The sequence below is a fragment of the Tachyglossus aculeatus genome, chromosome 7, assembly GCF_015852505.1.
Source record: "Tachyglossus aculeatus isolate mTacAcu1 chromosome 7, mTacAcu1.pri, whole genome shotgun sequence".
NCBI classification, from domain to species: Eukaryota; Metazoa; Chordata; class Mammalia; order Monotremata; family Tachyglossidae; genus Tachyglossus; species Tachyglossus aculeatus.
In genome coordinates this window covers 13,169,029-13,194,758 of record NC_052072.1, presented here as the reverse complement: position 1 = coordinate 13,194,758, position 25,730 = coordinate 13,169,029, and the positions used below count along the sequence as shown (strand labels likewise).

Sequence of the window (25,730 nt, the reverse complement as noted above, 5' to 3'; positions counted from 1 at the left end):
TATTATCATTACTGTTATGGCCATTTACTGGGAGACTCAGTGATTTATGCTGCTATGTCATTTCAGTTTACTGTGCTCTACTACCTGCCAATAATAATAATAATTGGTTAAATGCCTATTATATGCCAAGCACTACATACCCCTTAAAGTAGATACAAGATAATCATGTGAGGCCCAGTCCCTACCCCAACACAGGGCTCAAAGACAAAGTGGGAGGAACAAAAAGGAATTGAATCCCCATTTTTCCAGATGAGGAAACTGAGGAACAGAGAAGTTATGTAACTCGTCCTAGGTCACAACAGCAAGCAAGTAGCAGAGCCAAGATTAGAACCCAGGTCCTCTTACTCCCAGGCCGTGCTCTTTCCACTAGGCTAACCTGCTTGCTCCCTCTATTTGAGAATTGTTTTTGTCCATCTCTTCATCTCCTTTAGACGATGAGCTCCTTGAGGGCAGGGAACATATATGGCTTCAGCTTGTCTCTCTCAAGTGCACTCAGTAATAATAATAATAATAATTATTATTATGGTATTAGTTAAGAGCTTACTATGTGCCAAGCACTGTTCTAAGCTCTAGGGTAGATACAAGGTAATGAGGTTGTCCCACGTGGGGCTCATAGTCTTAATCCCCATTTTACAGATGAGGTAACTGAGGCACAGAGAAGTTAAGTGGCTTGTCCAAGGTCACACAGCAGACAAGTACCGGCTCGTACTTTCCAAGCGCTTAGTACAGTGCTCTGCACAAAGTAAGCACTCAATAAATACAACTGAATGAATGAAGTGGTGGAGTCGGGACTAGAACCCACATCTTCTGACTCCCAAGCCCGGGCTCTTTCCACTAAACCATGCTGCTTTCAATAAATGCCGCTGATGGATTGACTGATCGTAGGGAGGGAGTAAACAAAGGGAGGGGAGCCAAGAGAGTCTCCTCTTTGGAGAGGATACCAGATGGGCAGCTCCAGGCCAAGAATTCTCCTCTGTGCCCACCCCCCAGCCTTCTCTCTCTCCTCCTTTCTGCTCCAAGTTCTTTTCTCCAGGTCCATTCTGCTCCCCACAGCTTAGGCAGCTCTGCCTCGGCCAGAGAATGGTGGAGCCGGAGATACCGAGCACAGACCCATGGTTACAGCTCACCCACCGGTCCAGGGCCTCAGGAACGGGGGGCCAGAGCAGCCAGAAACAGCTCGGCTGGAGGAGTAGAAATGTGCCCAGTGGAAAGAGCACAAGACTGGGAGCTAGTGGACCTGGGTTCTACTCCCAGCTTTGCCACTTGCCTGTGGTGTGAGCTTGGACAAGTCATTTCACTTCTCTGGGCCTCAGTTTGCTGCCTAGTGGCAAGGGCACGGGCTTGGGAGTCAGAGGTTGTGGATCCTAATCTTGGCTCTGCCATCTGTCTGCTGTGTGACCTTGGGCAAGTCACTTAACTTCCTTGGGCCTCAGGTACCTCATCTGTAAAATGGGGATTAAGACTGTGAGCCCCATGTGGGACAGGGACTGTGCCCAACCTGATTAGCTTGTATCTACCTCAGCACTTAGAACAATGCTTGGCACATAGTAAGCGCTTAACACATACCATTATTATTATTACTTATAATAATCATAATAATAAAATAATGGGAATTAAATACCTGCCCTCCCTCCCTCTTGGACTGTGAACCTCATGTGGGACAGAACTGGGTCAGAACTGTTAAATTTGTATGTAGCCCAGCAGAAGGGAGAGGGAAATGAGGGCTTAGTCAGGCAAGACCTCTTGGAGATGTGCCTTCAATAAGGCTTTGAAAGTGGGGAGAGTAATTGTCGGATATGAAGAGGGAGGGCGTTCCAGGCCAAAGGCAGGATGAGAGGTGGGTGAGAGGTCAGCGGCGAGATATTGAGGTCCAGTGAGAAGGTTGGTATTAGAGAAGCCAAGCTCTTAACAAATACCACAATTATTATTCCCCAGACAAACAATGTTTTCAAACACTCCTTTTTGGATCATCTCTGTGTGACTCTTCTGTTCTTGCCAGTTTCTTCCAAGCAAAGTATACAGCAGACAACGCTCCTCATTGCTGCTGGAGATGGTGAAGACAGAAGAGCTGGGCATTTATAATAATATCAATCCAAACAGTGCTTTTTTATTTTCCAAAGTGTTTTCACACGTGTCTTATTTTAATCTCCCAACAACTCTGTGAGGGAGGGAGAGGTAGGACCTATTATCCCCATTTTACAGTTACAAAGAGAGGTTAGGTGAATTATCCAGGGTCACACAACAAGCCAGTGGCAGAGCTAGGATAAGATCTCAGGAATTCTGACTCCATGTACCAAGCTCTTTCTACTGGATCACACTGCCTCCTCCCCAACCCACCCCCGAAGAGGAAGTGTATGCAAAACCTTGTGCCCCACCACCTTCATTGCCCATCTTTTCTGTGCCCATCTTTTCTGTGCCTGCATTGCCCATCTTTTCTCACCTGTCTACATGTTTTGTTTTGTTGTCTGTCTCCCACTTCTAGACGGTGAGCCCGTTGTTGGGTAGGGACCATCTTTATATGTTGCCAACTTGTACTTCCCAAGCGCTTAGTACAGTGCCCTGCACACAGTAAGCGCTCAATAAATACAATTGAATGAATTAATGTGGGTTTATTTGAGATACTGACTTTGCAATTTGAGAGCTTTATATAATTCCAGGGTTGTTAGCAGCCATACATGCAGAGTGTGCCTTTACACAATAGAAGATCTGTTAAAGACATTGTTATTTAGGTATTACCTCTACAGCTTGAGTTCATCAATCAGTCATATTTATTGAGTGCTTACTATGTGCAGTGCTTACTAGGTGCTGTACTAAGCACTTGGGAGAGTACCATACAACAATATAGCTGACATATTCCTTGCCCACAGTGAGCTTACAGTTTAGAGAAGGAGACAGACATTAATATAAATGAATAATTAATGGATATGTACATAACTCTGGAGGTGGGTGATGAATAAAGTGAGCAAGTGCAGAAGGGAGAGGGAAATGAGGGCTTAGTCAGGCAAGGCCTCTTGGAGGAGATGTGCCTTCAATAAGGCTTTGAAAGTGGGGAGGGCGTTCCAGGCCAAAGGCAGGATGAGAGGTGGGTGAGAGGTCAGTGGCGAGATATTGAGGTCCAGTGAGAAGGTTGGTATTAGAGAAGCCAAGTGTGTGAGCTGGGTTGTAGTAGGAGAGTAGTGAGGTGAGGTGAGGTAGGAGCGGGCAAAGTGATGGAGTGCTTTAAAGCCGATAGTAAGCAGTTTCTGTTTGATGCAGAGGTGGGTGGGCCACCACAGGGCAGCATGGCATAGCAGATAGAGCACTGGCCCGGGAGTCAGGAGGTAATGTTTTTTTAATCCTAGCTCTTCCACTTGTCTGTTGTGTGATCTTGGGCAAGTCACTTCACTTCTCTGGGCCTCAGTTACTTCTTCTGTAAAATGGGGATTGAGACAGTGAGCCCCACGTGGGAGAGGGCCTGTGTCCAACCTGATTTGGCTGTATCCACCCCAGCACTTAGTACAGTGTCTGGCACATAGTAAGCACTTAATAAATAGCATAATAAATATTATTATTATCATCATAGAGGGTAATATATGCACCAAGGGTACATTGTAACAGAGTGGAACTTGGGAGCAGGGGGAGGAGAGGAGAGGAAAGACAGCAAGGTGTTTGACTGGGGAGGGGGCCAGGGACTCATAGAATGGTGGGATGAGCTCTCTCCTCTGTCCCCATTAGAGTCACTTGGCACATTAATTTCTTGTGCCTAGGTTTACCCATCTAGAAAGAAAGGGAGAGCATTCCTTCTCCTGTTCTAGACCTGGGGATCACTTGGGCTCTCAAGTATGATTCTGCCAGCCTGCTGACCCTCAACTTTCCCAATCCTGGATGTTGAGTTCCACTGATCTCCCTACCCCAAAAGACAAGCAGTGTGATCTAATGGATAGAGCACTTAACTTCTCTGTCCCGCAGTTACCTCATCTGTAAAATGGGGATTAAGACTGTGAGCCCCCTGTGGGACAACCTGATCACCTTGTAACCTCCCCAGCGTTTAGAACAGTCGTTTGCACATAGTAAGTGCTTAATAAATGCCATTATTATTATTACTATTATTCTAATCCAGGCTCTTCCGCTTTTCATTCATTCAATCATATTTATTGAGCGCTTACTGTGTGCAGAGCACTGTACTAAGTGCTTGGGAAGTACAAGTTGGCAACATATAGAGACGGTCCCTACCCAACAGCGGGCCCACAGTCTAGAAGGGAGAGACAGCTAACAAAACAAAACATGTTAACAAAATAAAATAAATAGAATAAATTTGTACAAATAAAATAAATAAATATTCATGCATTCATTCAATCGTATTTATTGAGCACTTACTGTGTGCAAAGCACTGTACCAAGTGCTTGGGAAGTACAAGTTGGCAACATATAGAGACGGTCCCTACCCAACAGTGGGCTCACAGTCTAGAAGGGGAAGACAGACAACAAAACAAAACGTATTAACAAAATAAAATAAATAGAATAAATATGCACAAATCGAGTAATAAATACGTACAAACATATATACAGGTGCTGTTTGTTTTGTTGTCTGTCTCCCCCTTCTAGACTGTGAGCCTGTTGTTGGGTAGGGATTGTCTCTATCTGTTCCCGAATTGTACTTTCCAAGCGCTTAGTCCAGTGCTCTGCACACAGTAAGCGCTCAATAAATACGATTGAATGAATAAATGAATGAAGGAGGTAAGGCGGGGGAGAGGAAGGTGGGGGCTCAGTCTTAGTCCAGTGCTCTGCATACAGTAAGCGCTCAATAAATACTATTGAATGAATGAATGAGTGAAGGAGGTAAGGCGAGGGAGAGGAAGGAGGGGGCTCAGTCTTAGTCCAGTGCTCTGCACACAGTAAGCGCTCAATAAATACTACTGAATGAATGAATGAAGGAGGTAAGGAGGGGGAGAGGAAGGAGGGGGCTCAGTCAGTCCAGTGCTCTGCACACAGTAAGCGCTCAATAAATACTACTAAATGAATGAATGAAGGAGGTAAGGTGGGGAAGAGGAAGGAGGGGGCTCGGTCTTAGTCCAGTGCCCTGCACACAGTAAGCGCTCAATAAATACTATTGAATGAATGAATGAAGGAGGTAAGGCAGGGGAGAGGAAGGAGTGGGCTTGGTCTTAGTCCAGTGCTCTGCACACAGTAAGTGCTCAATAAATACTACTGAATGAATGAATGAATGAAGGAGGTAAGGTGGGGGAGAGGCAGGGGGCTCAGTCTTAGCAAAGTGCTCTGCACACAGTAAGCGCTCAATAAATACTATTGAATGAATGAATGAATGAAGGAGGTAAGGAGGGGGAGAGGAAGGACGGGGCTCAGTCTTAGTCCAGTGCTCTGCACACAGTAAGCGCTCAATAAATGCCACTGAATGAATGAATGAATGAATGGAAGACGTGAGCTCTCAGTAGGGCCTTGAAGGGAGGAAGAGAGTTAGCTTGGCGGATGTGCATTTAATGAATGCATTAAATACGATGGAATGAATGAATACGATTGCATGATTGACTGAATGAATGCATGCATACATGCATGCAAGGCGGCGGGGCTGGGGCAGGCCCTCTGGGCCGTTCCCGGGCCAGGCTTTGCGGCCAATCGGATCCCCCGATCGTGATTGGCATCGCGACCGCTTCCCTCCGTCCCTCCGTCTGTCCCGGCCGCCTCGCTCGGGCCCTCGGCGAAGCGCTCCGCGCCTCCCGCCATACCTTGTTGCTCTGTCCCCGCGCGGCCTTTACGACAGACCGAGTCCGCCGAAGCTGCGCTCCGCCAGCCCCCGACCCGGCGCCACCACCTGTGACCTTGGGCATATCACTTCACTTCTCTGTGCCTCAATTACCTCTTCTGCAAAATGGGGATTAAGACTGTGAGCCTCATGGGGAACATGGACTGTGTCCCGCCTGATTAGTTCGTAACTACCCCACACTCGCCTGGCACATAGTAAGCACTGAACACAAAAAAACAAACAAAAAACCCACTCCTCTTCTTGGTCCTTAGGCGAGTGGCCAGTACTCTTACTGGGAAGAAGTTTCTGCCAGTCAGGTGGCAGGGGAAAGATAAGAGCTGTGGCCATGAGGCGTCAGAAGGGGACATACCAGAAAACCCCCTGGCCCATGGGAGAGGCAGGCTCTAGAGGGCTTTGGTAGTGAAAGCCAACTCCAAACCTTGCTTTGTTCCTGAACTAAAAGGCCCTTTTCCCCCCGGGGAGAATCACAACCCAGGGACAGAGCTCCACACAGGCCAGGCCTTGTTCTCCTTGGCTGGAAATCGGAGAGCTGGAGGGGAATCAGAAAGGCCGGACGCCTTGTGTGCAGCAACCAGTGGGCTGCCTCCACCCCCAAAAGCCTGGAAACCTCAGCCGTCTGGCTGGTCTCCCTGTAGAAGTGGAAAAACCAGTTCCGACCTGCCTCTTCAACTCCCCCTTTGCTGCCCGGGACCCTGGGGAGGCTAGGGTTGGAGGACACCGAGGTCCAGTTTCAGGGAATTTGGTCTCTGTATTCTTCTTGGTTTCCTGGGAGTTGCTGGGGACTCTGGGACTCCCGTCTTGGCTCCTCGCTGATCCCGGTGGTCCTGGGCCCAGCCAGGAGGGGCTGTATTCAGTGAGTGGCCACTTAAGGGCTTCTCTTGGCCCCCCCCAAGGCCTGGACCTCTGTGTCTTGCTCACACCGCCTCCTTGCTTCCTGGCCAGCCCCTTCTTTCCAGCCAACTTTTAGCTGCCTGGAAGCCTGGATTGCCTTAAAAGGAAACCTGTTTCCCAGAGTCTGTAATTTCACTCTGCTGGGACCTTCTTTCAGAAGCTTCAGAGACAGGAGTCCTGGGGGAAGGCTCTAGAGACGGGCCCTTCCCCACTCAGTTGGGGAAACCATGAAACAGTCACGGCCAGGGGGAGACTTGAGACCATTAGGGAGAAAGCAGCTTTCTCTGGTCTGAGCTGAGTCAGTTGCCGGCTAGCCAGGTGTCCTTCCATCACCGTTTCCCTCACTAAAAGGCTGGTCCTTCCCTGAACTCTAGTTTGGAGTGGGACGAGTCCAGTTTCCAAAGTCAGAGGAGGCAGTATGGTCTAGTGGAAAGAGCTGGAATTAGAGAGACCTGGGTTCTAGCCCTGGCTCTGTCCGCTTGCCTGCTGTGTGACCTTTGGCAAATCATTTAACCTCTATGTGCCTCGGTTTCTTCATCAGAAAAATGGAGTTAAGCTACCCACTCACCCCACCTCTTAAACTTTGAGCTCTATATGGGGCAGGGGCTGTGACTGATCATCTTATAACTACTAGTGCTTTACACCTTTTAAATGTTTATTACTATTTTCAAAAAAGAGGCAGCTGCCTGAGGGCAGGGGGAAGGGGTGGGAGGAATCTAACCCATCCCCAGGTCATACCTAGACTGGAGGACTCCAAGGAGGTAGCTTTTTTGGACCCCTGCCCCCAGCCATGTTTTCTTTCTTCAGCAGACAAACTGGACGAAGCCAGATCAAGAACAGAGGTCTACTCCCCTGTCCCACACTGGTCCAAAGTCCCCATAGGTAGCTAATGCTACCATAATAAAAAATAATAATAATTGTGGTATTTGTTAAGTAATTACAATATGTCAGGCACAGTCCTAAGCTCTGGGATAGATACAAGATGACTGGGTTGGACAAAGACCCTGTCCCATATAGGACTACAGTCTTAATCTTATTTTACAGTTGTGGGAACTGAGGCACAGAGCCATGAAGTGACTTGCCTAAGGTCACACAGCAGACAAGTGGCAGAGCCGGTAATAGAACCTATGACCTTCTGATTCTCAGGCCTGTGCTCTATACACTACACCATGCTGCTCCAACTCAGCCCCTTGTGCATAACTTGTAAGCCCCATGAGAGACAGGTACCATGTTTAAGTGCCACATGTGCATTCTTTCCCAGCATTTAGTACCAAGCTTTGTTTTGCACAGAATAAATGCAATTACTACTACGTTTAATTCCCACATGTGTACTCTTTCCCAGTATCTAGTACTGAGCTTTGCTTTGCACAGAATAAATGCAATTACTACTACTTCATAGTCCCAGACCTCCCACAAGCCACCAGCGCAGAGGCTTCTTCCAGCTCAGTTTCCAAGAAGTGGCAATATCTGCTAGCTACTGTGCTGACTAGGGACAGCTGTGGGCAGGAGGGTCTAGTGCCTGTCTCCACTCAGCCAAAGACTCTACTGGTTCTGCCATAACTTACTCCCCTGAGTTTCCCATCTACCAAATTAGAAGGATGAAAAACAGGCACAAAGCAGGGAAGCAGCATAGTCTAGTTGAAAGAGCACATTCCTAGAAGTCAGAGGACCTGGGTTCTAATCTCCCTCTTCCATGTTCCTGCTGTGTGACCTTGGATAAGTCACTTAACTTCTCTGTATCTCAGTTTCCTCAACTGTAAAATGGGGTTTCATTACTTGTTCTCCCTCCTACTTAAACTACAAGCCCTGTGTGGGAGGGGGCTATGTCCAATCTGATTAACTTGTATCTAACCCAGTGCTTAGAGGAGTGTTTGGAACACAATAAACACTTTACAAATACCATAAAAACATCTCTGCCTTCCTGATCATTCCCATTATTGAACTGTTTTCTAGGCCAAGTAGCTTCTTGCGTGGTCTCCCCAAGGCCAAGCAGAACTGGCTTCCTTCTGAGACCCTTCTCAGCAGAGGGCTCTAGGGACAACTCTCCCCTCCCCTCTGTTCCTATTATGTGTGCTCTTTTTTTAAATGGTATTTGTTAAGTGCTTACTATGTTCCAGGCACAGTACTAAGTGCTGGGGCAGATACAAGTTAATCGGGTTGGACACAGTCCATGTCCCATATGGGGCTCACAGTTTCAAATCCCTATTTTACAGATAAGGTAACTGAGGCAAAGAGAAGTGAAGTGACTAGCCCAAGGTCACACAGCAGACACGTGACAAAGCCAGGAGTAGAACCCATGTCTTTCTGACTCCTTGGCTCTGCTCAGCTCTCTCTCACACCTGGGCTTTATAGATTTAGTGTCCTACGTCATTTCCTGCAGTTCGAGAATTGGGATTCTGGACGTGGCGGTGACCAGTCCAGTCAATATTCCCATCTAATGGGCTTGGCTCTTTTTGCCTTGATTGCAAGGCAATGACAACCAAGCAATGGGCGGCCAGGGCATGGCAGGTCCAGTCTTTGAAGGGGAGACAAGACCCACCAATCATTAAAGTCTGACCACGGACTTTGCTGATGATGTACACTGGAGACTGCAACCAGTGCTTGACCATTCACCATTTAGCCTCTTATTTGTTCCTTCTTAAAAATTTGCATGAGGTGTCTCCAACCTAGTGCAAAGGGGCTCCTTAAGGGCCCACTTTTCATTTTGAATGCAGGGGAAAAGAGCAGGCAGCGGACAGGCTTCAGAGACTGTACAAGCCAGAAAGTCATGGGGGGAGAGCCCACTGTTGGGTAGGGGCCGTCTCTATATGATGCCAACTTGTACTTCCCAAGCGCTTAGTACAGTGCTCTGCACACAGTATGCGCTCAATAAATACGATTGAATGAATGAATGGGGGGAGGGTCTTCTCTTTAAGAATGTGAGCCCAATGTGGGACTGGAAGTATGTCCAACCCACTTTGCTTATATCTACCCCAGTGCTTAGTACAGTACCTGGCACATAGTAAGTGCTTAAGAAATGTGTTATTATTGTTATTATCATTATTATTATTCTCAGACAGGATTGTACACCTTCAGGACTTGCCCAAGCTCTGGGAAGAGTTGAGGCTGAAAGTTCTGCTCCCAAAACTGTGGGGGCCACAACCCATTTAGGGGGCACCCAAGAGCAAGTTCAAGTTCAGTGGTCCCAGGAACCTGAACACCGCCACCAGACAGCAGGCATTTCACATTGGCTGGAGGGAGATGAAGCTTTCCAAGGTCAAAGTTGGCCCCAGTTGAGAGTTGCCTTGGCTACGTTTGTCTCCATTTCACCCTGTTCCCAAGACTGTGGGTTGGAACCAGTAGGGAGAGAGAATGGGATGGCAGCTGCCAGCCGGATATGTTCCCACCAAAGGGGGCAAGCTAGGTCCCGCTCTGGGAGTTAGAGCCTTCTGCTCCTAAATCTCCCTCTAACTTACCCTTGCCCCATTGTCTCCCGCATAGCCAGTAGATCAGACAGTTTTCAGAGACACTGAGGTTCCGAAGTGTCTTCCAACACAATTATAAAAATTGCCTAAGCCTTTCACTAATCTCTAGAGCTGGAATTTTCCTATGCAAGTTTCTCCCACTTCCATTCAATTGTAAGTCACCTCAGGGCAGATTCTGGGTGTTCATTCATTCAATCATATTTACTGAGAGCTTACTGTGTGCAGAGCACTGTACTAAGAGCTTGGGAAGTACAAGTTGGCAACATATAGAGATGGTCCCTACCCAAAACGGGCTACAGTCTAGAAGGGGGAGACAGACAACAAAACAAGTAGACAGGTGTCAATACCATCAGGGTGTTTCATAGCAGGGATCATGCCTACCAACTCTATTGTATTGTACTCTCCCAAGTGCTTAGTACAGTGATCTGCACCCAGTCAAGCATTCAATAAATATTATTAATGATTGACGCTCCTTAGCATAGAGCTGTGGGGGCAAAAACTCCTCACTCTCAGCTTCAAGGCTCTCCATCACCTCGCCCCCTCCTACCTCACCTCCCTTTTCTCCTTCTATAGCCCAGCCCGCACCCTTTGCTCCTCTGCCGCTAACCTCCTCACTGTGCCTTGTTCTCACCTGTCCCGCCGTCGACCCTCAGCCCACATCCTCCCCCTGGCCCGGAATGCCCTCCCTCCACACATCCGCCAAGCTAGCTCTCTTCCTCCCTTCAAATCCCTACTGAGAGCTCACCTCCTCCAGGAGCCCTTCCCAGACTGAGCCCCCTTTTTCCTCTCCTCCTCCCCATGCCCCCCGCCCTACCTCCTTCCCCTCTCCACAGCACTTGTATACATTTGTACAGATTTATTACTCTATTTATTTTACTTGTACATATTTACTATTCTATTTGTTTTCTTAGTGATGTGTATATAGCTATAATTCTATTTGTTCTGACAATTTTGACACCTGTCTACATGTTTTGTTGTCTGTCTCCCCCTTCTAGACTGTGAGTCTGTTGTTGGGTAGGGACCATCTCTATATGTTGCCAACTTGTACTTCCTAAGCACTTAGTACAGTGCTCTGCACACAGTAAGCACTCAATAAATATGATTGAATGAATGAATAATGGACTACATATGTCCATCTCACTACAACACCTGTTCCCCGATGAAAAGACAATCAGAACAGATTTCTGCCTCAACAGAGCCTCAAACTGGTGTCTGCCTAGTTCGGGAATGCACATATAATAATAATAATAATAATCATCATCATCATCATCATCGTTATTATTATTATTACAGTAATTGTTAAGCACTTACTCTGTGCCAGGCACTGTACTAAGCACTGGGGCAGATACAAGCAAATTGGGTTGGACACAGTCCCTGTCCCATGTGGGGCTCACAGTCTCAATCCCCATTTTACAGATGAGGTAATAATAATAATAATAATAATTAGTAATTATGGTATTTCTTAGGTGCTATGTGCCAAGCACTGTTCTAAGTGCTGGGGTAGATACAAGGTAATCAGGTTGTCCCATGTGGGACTCACAGTCTTAATCCCCATTTTACAGATGAGGTAACTGAGGCACAGAGAAGTTAAGTGATTTACACAAAGTCACACAGAAGACAAGTGGCAGACCCAGGATTAGAACCCAGGTCCTTCTGATTTCCAGGTCCATGCTCTACCCAGCAGGCCACACTGCTTCTCTAGATGTATCAAAGGCCCAGGGTTGAGCTAATGGGGGGGATGTGGGGAGGGGTGGATGGAGGGAACAGTGCTGGGACAGGCCTCTAGTCACCTGCTCTGCTTACCTCTTCCCCCCTCCTTCCCAGCTGAACCCCAAGGCCCTTGGGACAGTGAGGATGGGAAGAGCAAGTGTGACCCCTCTCCAATGGACATCTAGACTGTGAGCTCACTGTTGGGTAGGGACCATCTCTATATGTACTTTCCAAGCACTTAATACAGTGCTCTGCACACAGTAAGTGCTCAATAAATACAATTGATTGATTGATTGATCTCACCCCACCAGGCCTCAACTATTCTACAACCAGTCTCCCACTCTAGACTGTAAGTTTGTTGTGGGCAGGGAATGTGCCTACCAACTCTGTTATCTGTACTTTCATAGGCGTTTAGTACAGTTTCCACACAGAAAGCACTCCATAAATATAATTGATTGATAGCTCTAGCTGAGATCTTCCTCTCTCCAGTCTCATATCTCCTCAATCAATCATATTTATTTAGCGCTTACTGTGTGCAGAGCATTGTACTAAGCACTTGGGAAGTACAAGTTGGCAACATATAGAGACGGTCCCTACCCAACAGTGGGCTCACTGTCTAGAAGGGGGAGACAGAGAACAAAACCAACATATTAACAAAATAAAACAAATAGAATAGATACGTACAAGTAAAATAAATAGAGTAATAAATATGTACAAAAACATATACATGTGCTGTGGGGAAGGGAAGGAGGTAAGGTGGGGGGGATGGAAAGAGGGAGGAGGGGGAGAGGAAGGAGGGGGCTCAGTCTGGGAAGGCCTCCTGGAGGTGAGCTCTCAGTAGGGCCTTGAAGGGAGGAAGAGAGCTGGCTTGGCGGATGTGGGGAGGGAGGGCATTCCAGGCCAGGGGGATGACGTGGGCCAGGGGTCGACGGCGGGACAGGCGAGAACGAGGCACGGTGAGGAGATTAGTGGCAAAAGAGCGGAGGGTGTGGGCTGGGCTGTAGAAGGAGAGAAGGGAGGTGAGGTAGGAGGGGGTGAGGTGATGGAGAGCCTTACATTTCTACTTGGATATCTTCCCATCATTTCAAACTTAACATGTCCAAAACAGGGCTCCTTATCTTCCCACCAAAGCTTGTCCTCCCCGACTTTCCCCATCACTGTAGAGGGCACCACCATCCTTCCTTTCTCACAAGCCCATAACCTTGGTGTTACTCTTGACTCCTCCCTCTCATTCAAAGTACATATTCAATCCATTCCTAAATCCTGTCGATCCCACCTTCACAACATAGCTAAAAGCCAGCCTTTCCTCTCCATCCAAACCACTACCACGTTAATACAATCACTCATGCAAACCTGCCCGGATTACTGCACCAACCTCCTTGCTGATCTCCCAGCCTCCTGTTTCTCCCCTTCCAGTCCATACCGGATCATTTTTCTACAAAAACGCTCAGGACACGTCGTCACCCCCCTCCTCAAAAATTCCAGTGGTTATCCATCCACCTTCACATCTAACAAAGACCCCTCCCCATTAGCTTTAAAGCAGTCCACCACCTTGCCCTCTCCTACCTCACCTCACTTCTCTGCTTCTACAACCCAGCCCACACACTTCGCTCCTCTAGTGCTAATCTTCTCACTGTGCCTCAATCTCGCCTATCTCACTGCCGACTGCTAGCCCACGTCCTGCCTCTGGTGTGGAATGTCCTCCCTCCTCAAATCTAACAGGTAATTACTCTCCCCTCCTTGAAAGCTTTACTGAAGGCACACCTCCTCCCAGAGGCCTTCCCAGACTAAGTCCCACCTTTTCTCATCTCCTACTCCCTTCTGCGTCACCATTTGCTCTTCCTCCATCCTAGCCCTACAGCACATATCTGTATATTTATTTGTATTCATGTCTATCTTTCCCGCTTTAGACTGTAAGCTCATTGTGGGCAAGGAATGTGTCTACTGTTGTATTGTACTCTCCCAAGTGCTTAGTATAGTGCTCTGAACACTAAGCACTCAATAAATACGATTGAATGAATAAATGAAGATGGCAGGGGATGCAGAGAGGTGTGTGCGTGTGTGTGTGCGTGTTTGGAGGGGGCCACTAGGATTGGCCACAGGCACAGGCCACTGAGGCAGCTGGTCCACTCTCTTCCTTCCACACTAGCCATGTTCTTTCTAACGGGGGCCCTTGCACAAGATTCACCAGGGCAGGAAGGCCAGAGCTATCAGGAGGTTCTGAACCAACAGAAGACATTGTCTCTGGCCACGGGGCTATCCGGACGGGGACTAGAGGACACCCTGGACTCCTGGTGCTTTCTCCAAATCCTGCCTCTTCTAGGGGAATTGGATTATGGCATTGGGCTTTTTATGGGGTTTGGTATATCAGCTCCTACCCCAACTCCTAAAAGCCGGAGACAGGGGAAAGGGTAATACAGACATTTATGGCCAACTACACTTGTTTTTGCTTCCCTGGGGACAGGGTGGCACCCCTTTTAACCCTCAGATTCACCAAAGGAAATGGAAACGTCCCTTATACCTGCAGGCCAGAACGAGGTCATGGAATTTCATTACTGCTCTCTGGAGGGAGGGACTTTGCCTTCCCAGCCCTGGGGGAAGCCGCAATGACAGGCTCGGCGGAAACACCAGATGACTGGGTATTTACACACTTTACCATACATGGGAATCGCTAATGGCTGACGTCAGGCAAATTCCTGGGGAGCGATGTATTATGGCCACATAATTATCATGCGAATTCCTGAAAAATGAAGACAGTAGGGGTGGGGGAGGGGAAGGGGCCATCCTTCCCCTGCCCCACAAACCCGAAGATGGCAGTGGTACTTGACCAAGGAAGAAAGCCCAGTCCCATCCTTAAAAGCAGACTTGCTCCCCTCCCTACCACCAGTTTGTCGTCACACCCCAAATCTGATATACCACTGAATCAGAGTGGATTCTCCATCCACCCCTGAGGATTCTGGGCACTCAGTTCTGGAAACCCTCAATGGCAAAAGGATAGGTGGAAAAAACTCAGAGGTGAATTTGAACTCAAAGCCCCTCACCATCCTGTGTGACTGCAACTCACTTAACCTCTCTGGGCTTCCTAGTCAATGGAAAATCTGTTCAGATATCCCCCACAGGGTTGAAACATGACAAATCCCAATCCTGATGGGAAGCAGCATGGCCTAGAGGAAAGAGCATGGGCCTAGGAATCAGAGGACCTGGGTTCTAATCCTGCCTCCACCCCTTTTCTGCTGTGTGACCTTGGACAAGCCACTTCACTGTATCTCAGTTTCCTTATCTGTAAAATGGGGATTAAATCCTACTCCCTGCTATTTAGACTATGAGCCCCATGTGGGAAAGGACTATCTCCAAACTGATTATCTTTTATCTACCTCAGTATTTAGAACAGTGCGTGGCACATAGTAAGTCCTTAAAAATACCATAATTAAAATTATTATTGTATTACAATTCCTCTCAAGACTACTGGACTAAGGGATAGCTCACTCTATCCCAAGAGAACAGAAGCTGCCCCATCTTCCTCTCACAACATCAATCAGTGGTATTTATTGAGTGCTTACTATGTGCTGAGCACTATACTAAGCACTTGGGAGAACATAATACAATTGAGTTGGAAGATACTCATTCCATGCCACAGAGACATCTCTAGCAGGCCTAGAACCTTTCACAATATAGCATCCTTGCAAAGTCTAAACATTTTATCAGTCCACAAAAATAGACTAGCTATCAAGGAGGAGGAAAAAAAAAAGCAAAACAACAAAAAAAAAGCCCATCAGTAAGAGATAAGCACTTTTATGTTTGCCTAGGATTGAACTGTTTCTCCCCCACAAGTGTGAGTAAACAGTGGCTATTTTCAAAGCCCAGAAAGGCTAGACTATAAACTCAAGGGCAGGAATCATGTGTACTAACTTTACTGAACTCTCTCAAGTGCTCAGTACACACTTAGTACTGTATGCTCAGCCCACAGTAAGTGTTTAAAAATACTAGATTCTTTCCAGACTGTATCACACCAACCTGGATTCCTCAACTCCCCCATGGGTGATAGCTTCCCCACATTTCAGTCACTCTTTTCTCCCTCACAATAATAATATTTGCTATAATAATAATAATGATGATGATGGCATTTATTAAGCACATACTATGTGCAAGCACTGTTCTAAGCGCTGGGGAGGTTACAAGGTGATCAGGTTGTCCCACTTGGGACTCACAGTCTTAATCCCCAATTTACAGATGAGGTAACTGAGGCACAGAGACGTTAAGTGACTTGCCCAAAGTCACACAGCTGACAAGTGGTGGAGCGGAATTTGAACCCATGACCTCTGACTCCAAAGCCCGTGCTCTTTCCACTGAGCCATGCTGCTTCTCTTTTTTGCTGCTATGATTATTATGGTACTTGATAAGTGCTTATTATGTGCCAACCTCTGTTCTAAGCACTGGGGTAGATACAAGTTAAGCAGGTTGGACACAGTCCCTGTTCCTCATGGGGCTCACATTCTTAATCCCCATTTTACAGATGAGGTAACTGAGGCCCAGAAAAGTTAAGTGACTTGTCCAAAGTCACACAGCGGACACGTGGCAGAGCCAGGATTAGAACCCAGGTCCTTCTGCTGCACCTGTTTGCTTTGGGTTCCCCAGGGGCCTCACCGAGCCCAGCATGGAAAGTCCAAACTTCCCCTCTACTTTGAGAGGAACCTCCCACCACCGTTTTAGGCTCCTGGAAAGCCCCAACGGCCCACGGATCTACACCCCACCCTTAGCTCTTTGAAAGTCCTTCCCTGGTTGAACTATAGTGACCGGAGGCACTCGCCCTGGAAATCTTTTCACTGGAGGGAGGTCATTTGGTGTGGGATTATGGGGGAAAAAACCAGACCAAGCTCAGGGTTCTCTGCACCCAATGTGGGGGTGGATGGGGGGGCATCTACACACCCCTCAATTGTCCTCTACCCTCAGCCCCACAGCTCTTATGCACCTATCTGTAATTTATCTTAATGTCCGTGTGCCCCACTATACTGTAAACTCAATGTGGGCAAGGAAAGGGTCTACTGCCTCTGTTATGTTGCACACACCTAAGTGCTTAGTAAAGTGCTCTGCACACAGTAAAGGCTCAATAAATACCACCGGCTGACTCTTACAGCTGCAGGGGGGTGCAGGGGGAAACTTGGGAGAGCCAAAACCAGGCCAGGCTGGAGGAGATCCTGTACTCTCCTGAGGCCGGAGATGAAGTCTGGCAGGCAGGAAAGGGCAGAGCACTTAGGAATCGTGTGCAGGAAGTCTCTCATTAATAAAGCAAATCCTCCAGCCAGATCGGAGGCCGGCTGAGACTGCCCAACTTATCTCATGGGAGAGTTCCTACTGTAAAGCGGCTGATGTGGCCAGGCCAGGGAGAGGCTGGAGCCAGGTCTTTAGGGAAGGAATTTCAGGAAGTTAGTGGGTTGCCTCCCCTCCCCCGCCGCCAAACCTAACCAGATCTTTCAAACAGACGGAAGAAAGCCCGGGCCAAGAGCTTTTTGCAGCATCCTGAACCCAAAGGGAGGTGGTTGGGGATGGGGAGGGGAAACCCAAAGACCCTGGAGGACTGGGGAACCAGGGTAAGTTTCTAGTTCGGCCTCCTAGAGTTTCAGATGCAACCAGAGAAAAAGCGGGAGGAAGGGTGGAACAAAGTTTGCATTAGAACAATGTTTGCGTTTTACTACTACTACTAATAATGATGGCATTTAAGCGCTTACTATGTGCCAAGCACTGTTCTAATCACTGAATCCTTTGACTCAACTGTACCAACCAGCTGTTCCAAGAACTTTCTTTGGAACCAGGACCTTGCCCCTTCCCATAGACTTGGGCTGCAGAATTCCAGAGATGGAGGCAGAGGGGAGACAATAATAATAATAATAGTATTTGTTAAGCGCTTACTATGTGCCAAGCACTGTTCTAAGAACCCACCCTCCCTCCTGCCATTCGTGCGTATAGCATCCCCCCTTCCCGGGGCACCCCGGGACCGGCCGTGCCAGCCGAGGGCCTCGGTGAGGAGGGGGGACGGGGGTGGCACAGATGCCCTCATCCTCCCGCTACACAATGTCCGAGTGTCATCGGGCCAAGAGGCTCTCGCATTGTCCGCTCAGGGGAACCTAGCCTGGACCTCCTAAGCAACGAAAGGCCTCATTCATTCATTCAATCGTACTTATTGAGCGCAGATCATTGTACCAAGTGCTTGGAAAGTACAATTCAGCAGTAAAGAGAGACAGTCACTGCCCACACCGGGCTAGAGAGGGGGGCTCCAGTCTCAAGACTGCAGGTGGAAGTGGGTGGGAGGGAGAGGAGGAGGGGAGCAGATGAGACTAGAACACCCCCCCCACACACACTTCAGCTGGAGAGGGGGCATCCCCCCAATAGCTCCATCGCTCAGCCGGGGGTCGGGGAGATGCCCATATTGGGGCATTCTGCTGGGGGACCCCTGCTGTCTCCCCGGGCCTGGCATCAAAGGGGGTGGAGGGGGTCACAGCCACCCCGAGAGCTGGTCAACGGCCCTTAGGCCAGTCCACTGGAGGGCAAGGGGGGCGTTGGGCAAGGTGCTGGAGAGACAATAATAACCGTGATAATAAAGGGCATCTGTTAAGCGCTTACTATAGGGAAGCAGCGTGGCTCAGTGGAAAGAGTCCAGGCTTTGGAGTCAGAGGGCATGGGTTCAAATCCCGACTCCGCCAACTGTCTGCTGTGTGACTGGGCAAGTCTGTGCCTCAGTTACCTGTTCTGTGTCCCCGGGGGACAACCTGATCATCCTGTAACCTCCCCAGCGCTTAGAACAGTGCTTTGCACATAGTAAGCGCTTAATAAAAGCCATTATAATCTTCTAGACTGTGAGCCCGCTGTTGGGGAGGGACCGTGTCTATAGGTGTACTTCCCAAGCGCTCAGTACACACAGTAGGCGCTCAATAAATACGATTGAATGGATGAATACTATGTGCCAGGCATTGCGCTGAGGCAGCTAGGAAGCCAAAGGGATGAGGGCACAGCCCCTGGAAACGTCTGCCCCGTCCGGGGCCCCGACGGCGAAACACTGTACCGTTCCGGGACACCGGCGGGAGGCTGGGGGGACTCACCCGGCGGTCGGCTGGTCCGGGACTGGGTCCTGGGTCCTGGGTTCGAGTCCCGCTGTTCGGGTGCCGCTGGGGTTTTGTTGAGGTCCACGGAGGGCGGGTCCCCGCGCACTGCACCAACCGCCGGGGGAACCGGGGATGGGGGGGCTGGGCAGGCGCTCGGCCCGCCCAGGCCTGGACGTCATCGCCTCCCCTCCCCTCAGGGCCGCCCCACCGCCCCCACGGATTCATTCATTCATTCATTCAATCGTATTTATTGAACGCTTACTGTGTGCAGAGCACTGTACTAAGCGCTTGGGAAGTCCAAGGTGGCAACATCTAGAGACGGTCCCTACCCAACAGCGGGCTCACAGTCTTCATAATAATAATAATGGCATTTATTAAGCGCTTACTCTGTGCAAAGCACTGTTCTAAGCGCTGGGGAGGTTACAAGGTAATAAGGTGACCCCGTGGAGGCACATAGTAAGCGCTTAACAAATACTATTATTATTATTGTCTCCCCTCCTCCTCCATTTCTGGAATTCTGCAGCCCAAGTCGCTGGGAAGGGGCAAGGTCCTGGTTCTAAAGAAAGTTCTTGGAACAGCTGGCTGGTACAGCTGAGTCAAAGGATTCAGCGATTAAAACAGTGCTTGGCACATAGTAAGCGCTTAAATGCCATCATTATTTTTAGTAGTAGCAAAACGCAAACATTGTTCTAATGCAAACTTTGTTCCACCCGTCCTCCCTCTTTTTCTGAATCCCCATTTTACAGATGAGGGAACTGAGGCACAGAAAAGTGACTTGCCCAAAGTCACACAGCTGACAATTGGCGGAGCTGGGATTTGAACCTATGACCTCTGACTCCAAAGCCTGTGCTCTTTCCACTGAGCCACGCTGCTTCTCATTCATTCATTCATTCATTCATTCATTCATTCATTCATTCATTCACTCATTCATTATTTTGTTAATGATGTGCATATAGCTTTGATTAATAATAATAATGGCATTTATTAAGCGCTTACTCTGTGCAAAGCACTGTTCTAAGCACTGGGGAGGTTACAAGGTAATAAGGTTGCCCCATGGGGGGCTCACAGTCTGAATCACCATTTTACAAATGAGGAAACTGAGGCACAGAGAAGTGACTTGCCCAAAGTCACACAGCTGACAATTGGCGGAGCCGGGATTTGAACCCATGACCTCTGACTCCAAAGCCCGTGCTCTTTCCACTGAGCCACGCTGCTTCTCATTCATTCATTCATTCATTCATTCACTCATTCTTCACTCATTCATTCATTCACTCATTCATTATTTTGTTAATGATGTGCATATAGCTTTAATGAATAATAATAATAATAGCATTTATTAAGTGCTTACTATGTGCAAAGCACTGTTCTAAACGCTGGGGAGGTTACAAGGAGATCAGGTTGTCCCACGGGGGGGCTCACAGTCTTTATCCCCATTTTACAGATGAGGGAACTGAGGCACAGAGAAGTTAAGTGACTTGCCCAGAGTCACACAGCTGACAATTGGCAGAGCTGGAATTTGAACCCATGACCCCTGACTCCAAAGCCCATGCTCTTTCCACTCAGCCATGCTGCTTGTTCTAACGACTTTGACACCAGTCTACATGTTTTGTTTTGTTGTCTGTCTCCCCCTTCTAGACCGTGTGCCTGTTTTTGGGTAGGGACCGTCTCTATATGTTGCTCACTCGTACTTCCCAAGCGCTTAGTACAGTGCTCTGCACACAGTAAGCACTCAATAAATACGATTGAATGAATGAATGAATTCATTCATTCACTCATTCATTCATTCACTCACTCACTCATTCATTCATTCACTCATTCATTCACTCATTCATTCATTCATTCAATCATATTTATTGAGCACTTACTGCGTACAGAGCACTGTACTAAGAGCTTGGGAAGTACAAGTCGGCAACAGATAGAGACTGTCCCTACCCAACAACAGGCTCACAGTCTAGAAGGGGGAGACAGACAAAGAAAACAAAACAAGTAGACAGGGGTCAAGACTGTCAGAATAAATAGAATTATAGCTATATACACATCATTAATAAAATAAATATAGTAAATATGTACGAATAAAATAAATAGAGTAATAAATTCGTACAAATATACACAAGTGCTGTGGGGAGGGGAAGGGGGTAGGGCAGAGGGAGGGAGGGGGCGATGGGGAGGGGAGGAAAAAGGGGGTGGCTCAGTCACTCACTCATTCATTCACTCATTCATTCAATCATATTTATTGAGTGCTTACTATGTGCAGAGCACTGTACTAAGCGCTTAAAACTCTATTATACTGTCCCAAACGCTCAGTATAGTGCTCTGCACACTCTAGACTGTAAACTCCTTGATGGTAGCGAATCAGGTCTGCTAACTCTGATGATAATAAAAATAATGGTATTTGTTAAGTGCTTAGTAGGTGCCAAGCACTGTTCTAAGCACTGGGGTAGATAGGAAATAATCAGGTTAGACAAATCCCTGTCCCACATGGGGCTCACAGTCTCAATTCCCATTTTACAGATGAGGTAACTGAGGCACAGAGAAGTTCAGTGACTTAAGTGATCACACAGCAGACAAGTGACGGAGCCAGGATTAGAACCCACAACCTCTGACTCCCAAACCCGAGCTCCTCCCATTAAGCCATGCTGCTTCTCCAAACGCATGAGAATGCTTCTCATTCATTCATTCACTCATTCATTCATTCAATAGTAATGATAATAATAATAATGGTATATGTTAAGTACTTACTATGTGCCAAGCACTGTTCTAAGTGCTGGGGTAGATACAAGGTAATCAGGTTGTTCCAATCTTAATCCCCATTTTACAGATGAGGGAACTGAGGCATAGAGAAGTGAAGTGACTTGCCCAAGGTCACACAGCAGACAAGTGGGGAAGCTGGGATTAGAACCCACAACCTCTGACTCCCAAGCCCAGGCTCTTTCCACGAAGCCACGCTGCTTCTGGCATTTCTAGACTGTAAGCCCGCTGTTGGGTAGGGACCGTCTGTATATGTTGCCAACTTGTACTTCCCAAGCACTTAGTACAGTGCTCTGCACACAGTAAGCGCTCAATAAATACGATTGAATGAATGAATTAATATTTATTGAGCGCTTACTGTGTACAGAACACTGTACTAAGAGCTTGGAAAGTACAATTCAGCAACAGACAATCCCTGCCCAACAACAGGCTCACAGTCTAGAAGTGGGGGAGACAGACAACAAAACAAGTCAACAGGCATCAATATAAATGAATAGAATTAGAAATATTTATGTCATTAATAAAATAAATAGAATAATAAATATGTACATATATACACAAATGCTGTGGGGCGGGGAAGGGGGTAGATCAGAGGAAGGAAGTTGGGGTGATGGAGACGGGAGGAGGATTATAGGAAAACGGGGGGGCTTAGCCTGGGAAGGCCTCCTGGAGAAGGTGAGCTTTCAGTTGGGCTTTGAAAGTGTGCTAGTTTGGCGGATGTGAGGAGGGAGGGCATTCCAGGACAGAGGTAGGATGTGGGCCAGGCAGGGGTCAACGGCGGGACAGGTGACAATGAGGCCCAGTGAGAAGGTTATCGGCACCAGAGGAGCATAGTTTGAGGACTGGGCTGTAGAAGGAGAGAAGGGAGGTGAGGTAGGAGGGGGTGAGGTGATGGAGTGCTTTGAAGCCAATTGTGAGGAATTTTTTGCTTTGTAGGGTCCGGGTACTCGGGGGCCGGCTAGGGGAACGGATCCCTTTCCCTCTCCGGCCTCCGTCCCCCAGCTCCCCTGACCTAAAAGAGCAAGGGCTTGGGAATCAGAGGACATGGGTTCTAATCACAGCTCTGCCACTTGTCTGCTGTGTGACCTTGGACAAGTCATTTCATTTCTTCTGTGCCTCAGTTACCTCACCTGCAAAATGGGAATTAGGACTGTGAGCCCCAAGTGGGACAACCTCATTACCTGGCATCAAACCCAGTGCTTAGAACAGTGCTTGGCATATAGTAAGCTCTTAATAAATACTATAATTATCATTATTATTATTATATTTGCAAACAACAATGTGGAAAGCTGCATGACGTAGTGGATAGAACATGGGACTGGAAATCAGAAGGGCATGGGTTCTAATCCCTGCTCCGTGTCTGCTATGTGACCTTGGGCAAGTCACTTCTCTCCTCTGGACCTCAGTGACCTCATCAATAAAATGGGGATAGAGACTGTGAGCCTCATCATCATCATCATCAATCGTATTTATTGAGAGCTTACTGTGTGCAGAGCACTGTACTAAGCGCTTGGGAAGTACAAATTGGCAACATATAGAAACAGTCCCTACCCAACAGTGGGATCACAGTCTAAAAGGGGGAGACAAAACCAAACATACTACAAAATAAAATAGAATAGATATGTACAAGTAAAATAAATAAATAAATAAATAGAGTAATAAATATGTACAACCATATATACATATATACAGGTGCTGTGGGGAAGGGCAGGAGGTAAGATGTGGGGGATGGAGGGGGGATGAGGGGGAGAGGAAGGAAGGGGCTCAGTCTGGGAAGGCCTCCTGGAGGAGGTGAGCTCTCAGTAGGGCCTTGAAGGGAGGAAGAGAGCTAGCTTGGCGGATGGGCAGAGGGAGGGCATTCCAGGCCCGGGGGATGACGTGGGCTGGGGGTCGGTAGCGGGACAGGCGAGAACGAGGTACAGTGAGGAGATTAGCGGCAGAGGAGTGGAGGGTGTGGGGTGTAGAAGGAGAGAAGGGAGGTGAGGTAGGAGGGGGCGAGGTGATGGACAGCCTTGAAGCCCAGGGTGAGGAGTTTCTGCCTGATGCACAGATTGATTGGTAGCCACTGGAGATTTTTGAGGAGGGGAGTAATATGCCCAGAGCGTTTTTGGACAAAGATAATCCGGGCAGCAGCATGAAGTATGGATTGAAGTGGGGAGAGACATGAGGATGGGAGATCAGAGAGAAGGCTGTTGCAATAGTCCAGACGGGATAGGATGAGAGCTTGAATGAGCAGGGTAGCGGTATGGATGGAGAGGAAAGGGCAGATCTTGGCAATGTTGTGGAGCTGAGACTGGCAGGTTTTGGTGACGGCTTGGATGTGAGGGGTGAATGAGAGAGCGGAGTCGAGGATGACACCAAGGTTGCGGGCTTGTGAGATGGGAAGGATGGTAGTGCCGTCAACAGAGATGGGAAAGTCAGGGAGAGGGCAAGGTTTGGGAGGGAAGACAAGGAGTTAAGGAGTTCAGTCTTTGACATGTTGAGCTTTAGGTGGTGGGCAGACATCCAGATGGAGATGTCCTGAAGGCAGGAGGAGATGCGAGCCTGGAGAGAGGGGGAGAGAGCAGGGGCAGAGATGGAGATCTGGGTGTCATCAGCGTAGAGATGATAGTTGAAGCCGTGGGAGCGAATGAGGTCACCAAGGGAGTGCATGTAGATCGAGAATAGAAGGGGGCCAAGCACTGAACCTTGGGGAACCCCCACAGTAAGAGGATGGGAGGGGGAGGAGGAGCCAGCAAAAGAGACTGAGAATGAACGACCGGAGAGATAAGAGGAGAACCAAGGACTGTGTCCAGCCCAATTTGCTTGTATCTACCCCAGTGCTTAGTACAGTGCCTGGTACATAGTAAGAGCTTAACAAATACCATAATTAAGAATCAAATCCAGGACTCAGTAACATTTCATTCATTCATTCATTCATATTTATTGAGAACTTTCGGTGTGCAAAGCACTGTACTAAGCACCTCCTGCTGAATAGGCAAAAGGCAAAACTTAATAGGTCCCGGGAGTGAAGCAGCCAGACTTAATGCATAAAACAAGGGCCTGGGAGTTAGAGGACCATGGTTCGAAACCTTCCTCCGGTATGTTTCTGCTATGTGACCTCAGGCAAGTCACTTTACTTCTCTGTGCTTCAGTTCCCTCACCTATAAAACAGGAATTAAGACTGTGTGTCCTGTGAGGACTCACAACTCAATTGGCTTGTATCTGCTTCATTACTTAGTACATGCTTAATAACTACCATTAAAAAAAAGGGAGTTGTGATTTGGTCTCTCACTAACAGTGTGACTTCAAACAACTCACTTAACCTCTGTGTCTCAGCTCCCTCATGGAGGCGATGGGGTCACTAATACTTTGGCCCTTCCTTTCTCATGTGGAGAGGAAGATGTGATCCTTGATGTGAGGGTGCTTTGGAAATTAAAGCACTCTGCGTAAATACACAGTATTACTGAATTATTGTCATGACCTGATCTACCATTTAGAACACTCGGTGTTCAGATAAGAAAGGGGGAGGTCTGAAAAGTCACAAAGAGCCCTGGACCAGAGCCCAGGATCCACTTTACAAGATTGAACAAGATGACAGCATCCGCAAACACCAACCCATCCCAACTAAGCATTTCAGTCCAGCCTCTCTGGAGCTGTAGGGGTTGTGTGACTCATGGAGTGTGGGCACCAGAGAGGGTCAGTCCCATCTGGGTAGGCACCACTGATCTCATCAGGAACCCCTGAATTCTGGGCCTAGTGAGCAGCTCCCTGGGGGCAGGGTGATTCACTTATAATAGGGAGGAGGTGAGAGGGCATGTTGTGTGTGTGTGTGTAGGAAAGAAGGGAAGTCAGCAGAATCCATTGGTTGTATTTATTGAGTGCTTACCATCTGCAGAGCATTGTACTAAGCACTTGGGAAAGTACAACAGAGTTGGTAGTCACATTCCCTGACCACAGTGAGCTTTCAGTCTAGAGGGGGAGACTGCAGAATGCACAAGGATGGGAGCTGAAGACCCTGAGGAAAGCTCCTCTCTTAGAGTTTATAGTCTACAGTCTACAGTCCTTCTAGACTGTGAGC

The 25,730-nt window shown here is 48.0% G+C and overlaps 1 protein-coding gene across 1 annotated transcript in view; it reads right to left on the bottom strand.

Moving 5' to 3' along the window:
- CSRP1 (cysteine and glycine rich protein 1) overlaps positions 1–19,043 on the bottom strand; it is a 36,829-nt gene extending 17,786 nt beyond the window's left edge. Inside the window, exon 1 of the mRNA XM_038749424.1 lies at positions 18,920–19,043. The gene's annotated coding sequence lies outside the window, so the exon portion shown is untranslated. The remainder of the gene's footprint in view (positions 1–18,919) is intronic.
- Positions 19,044–25,730: the final 6,687 nt, after the last annotated feature.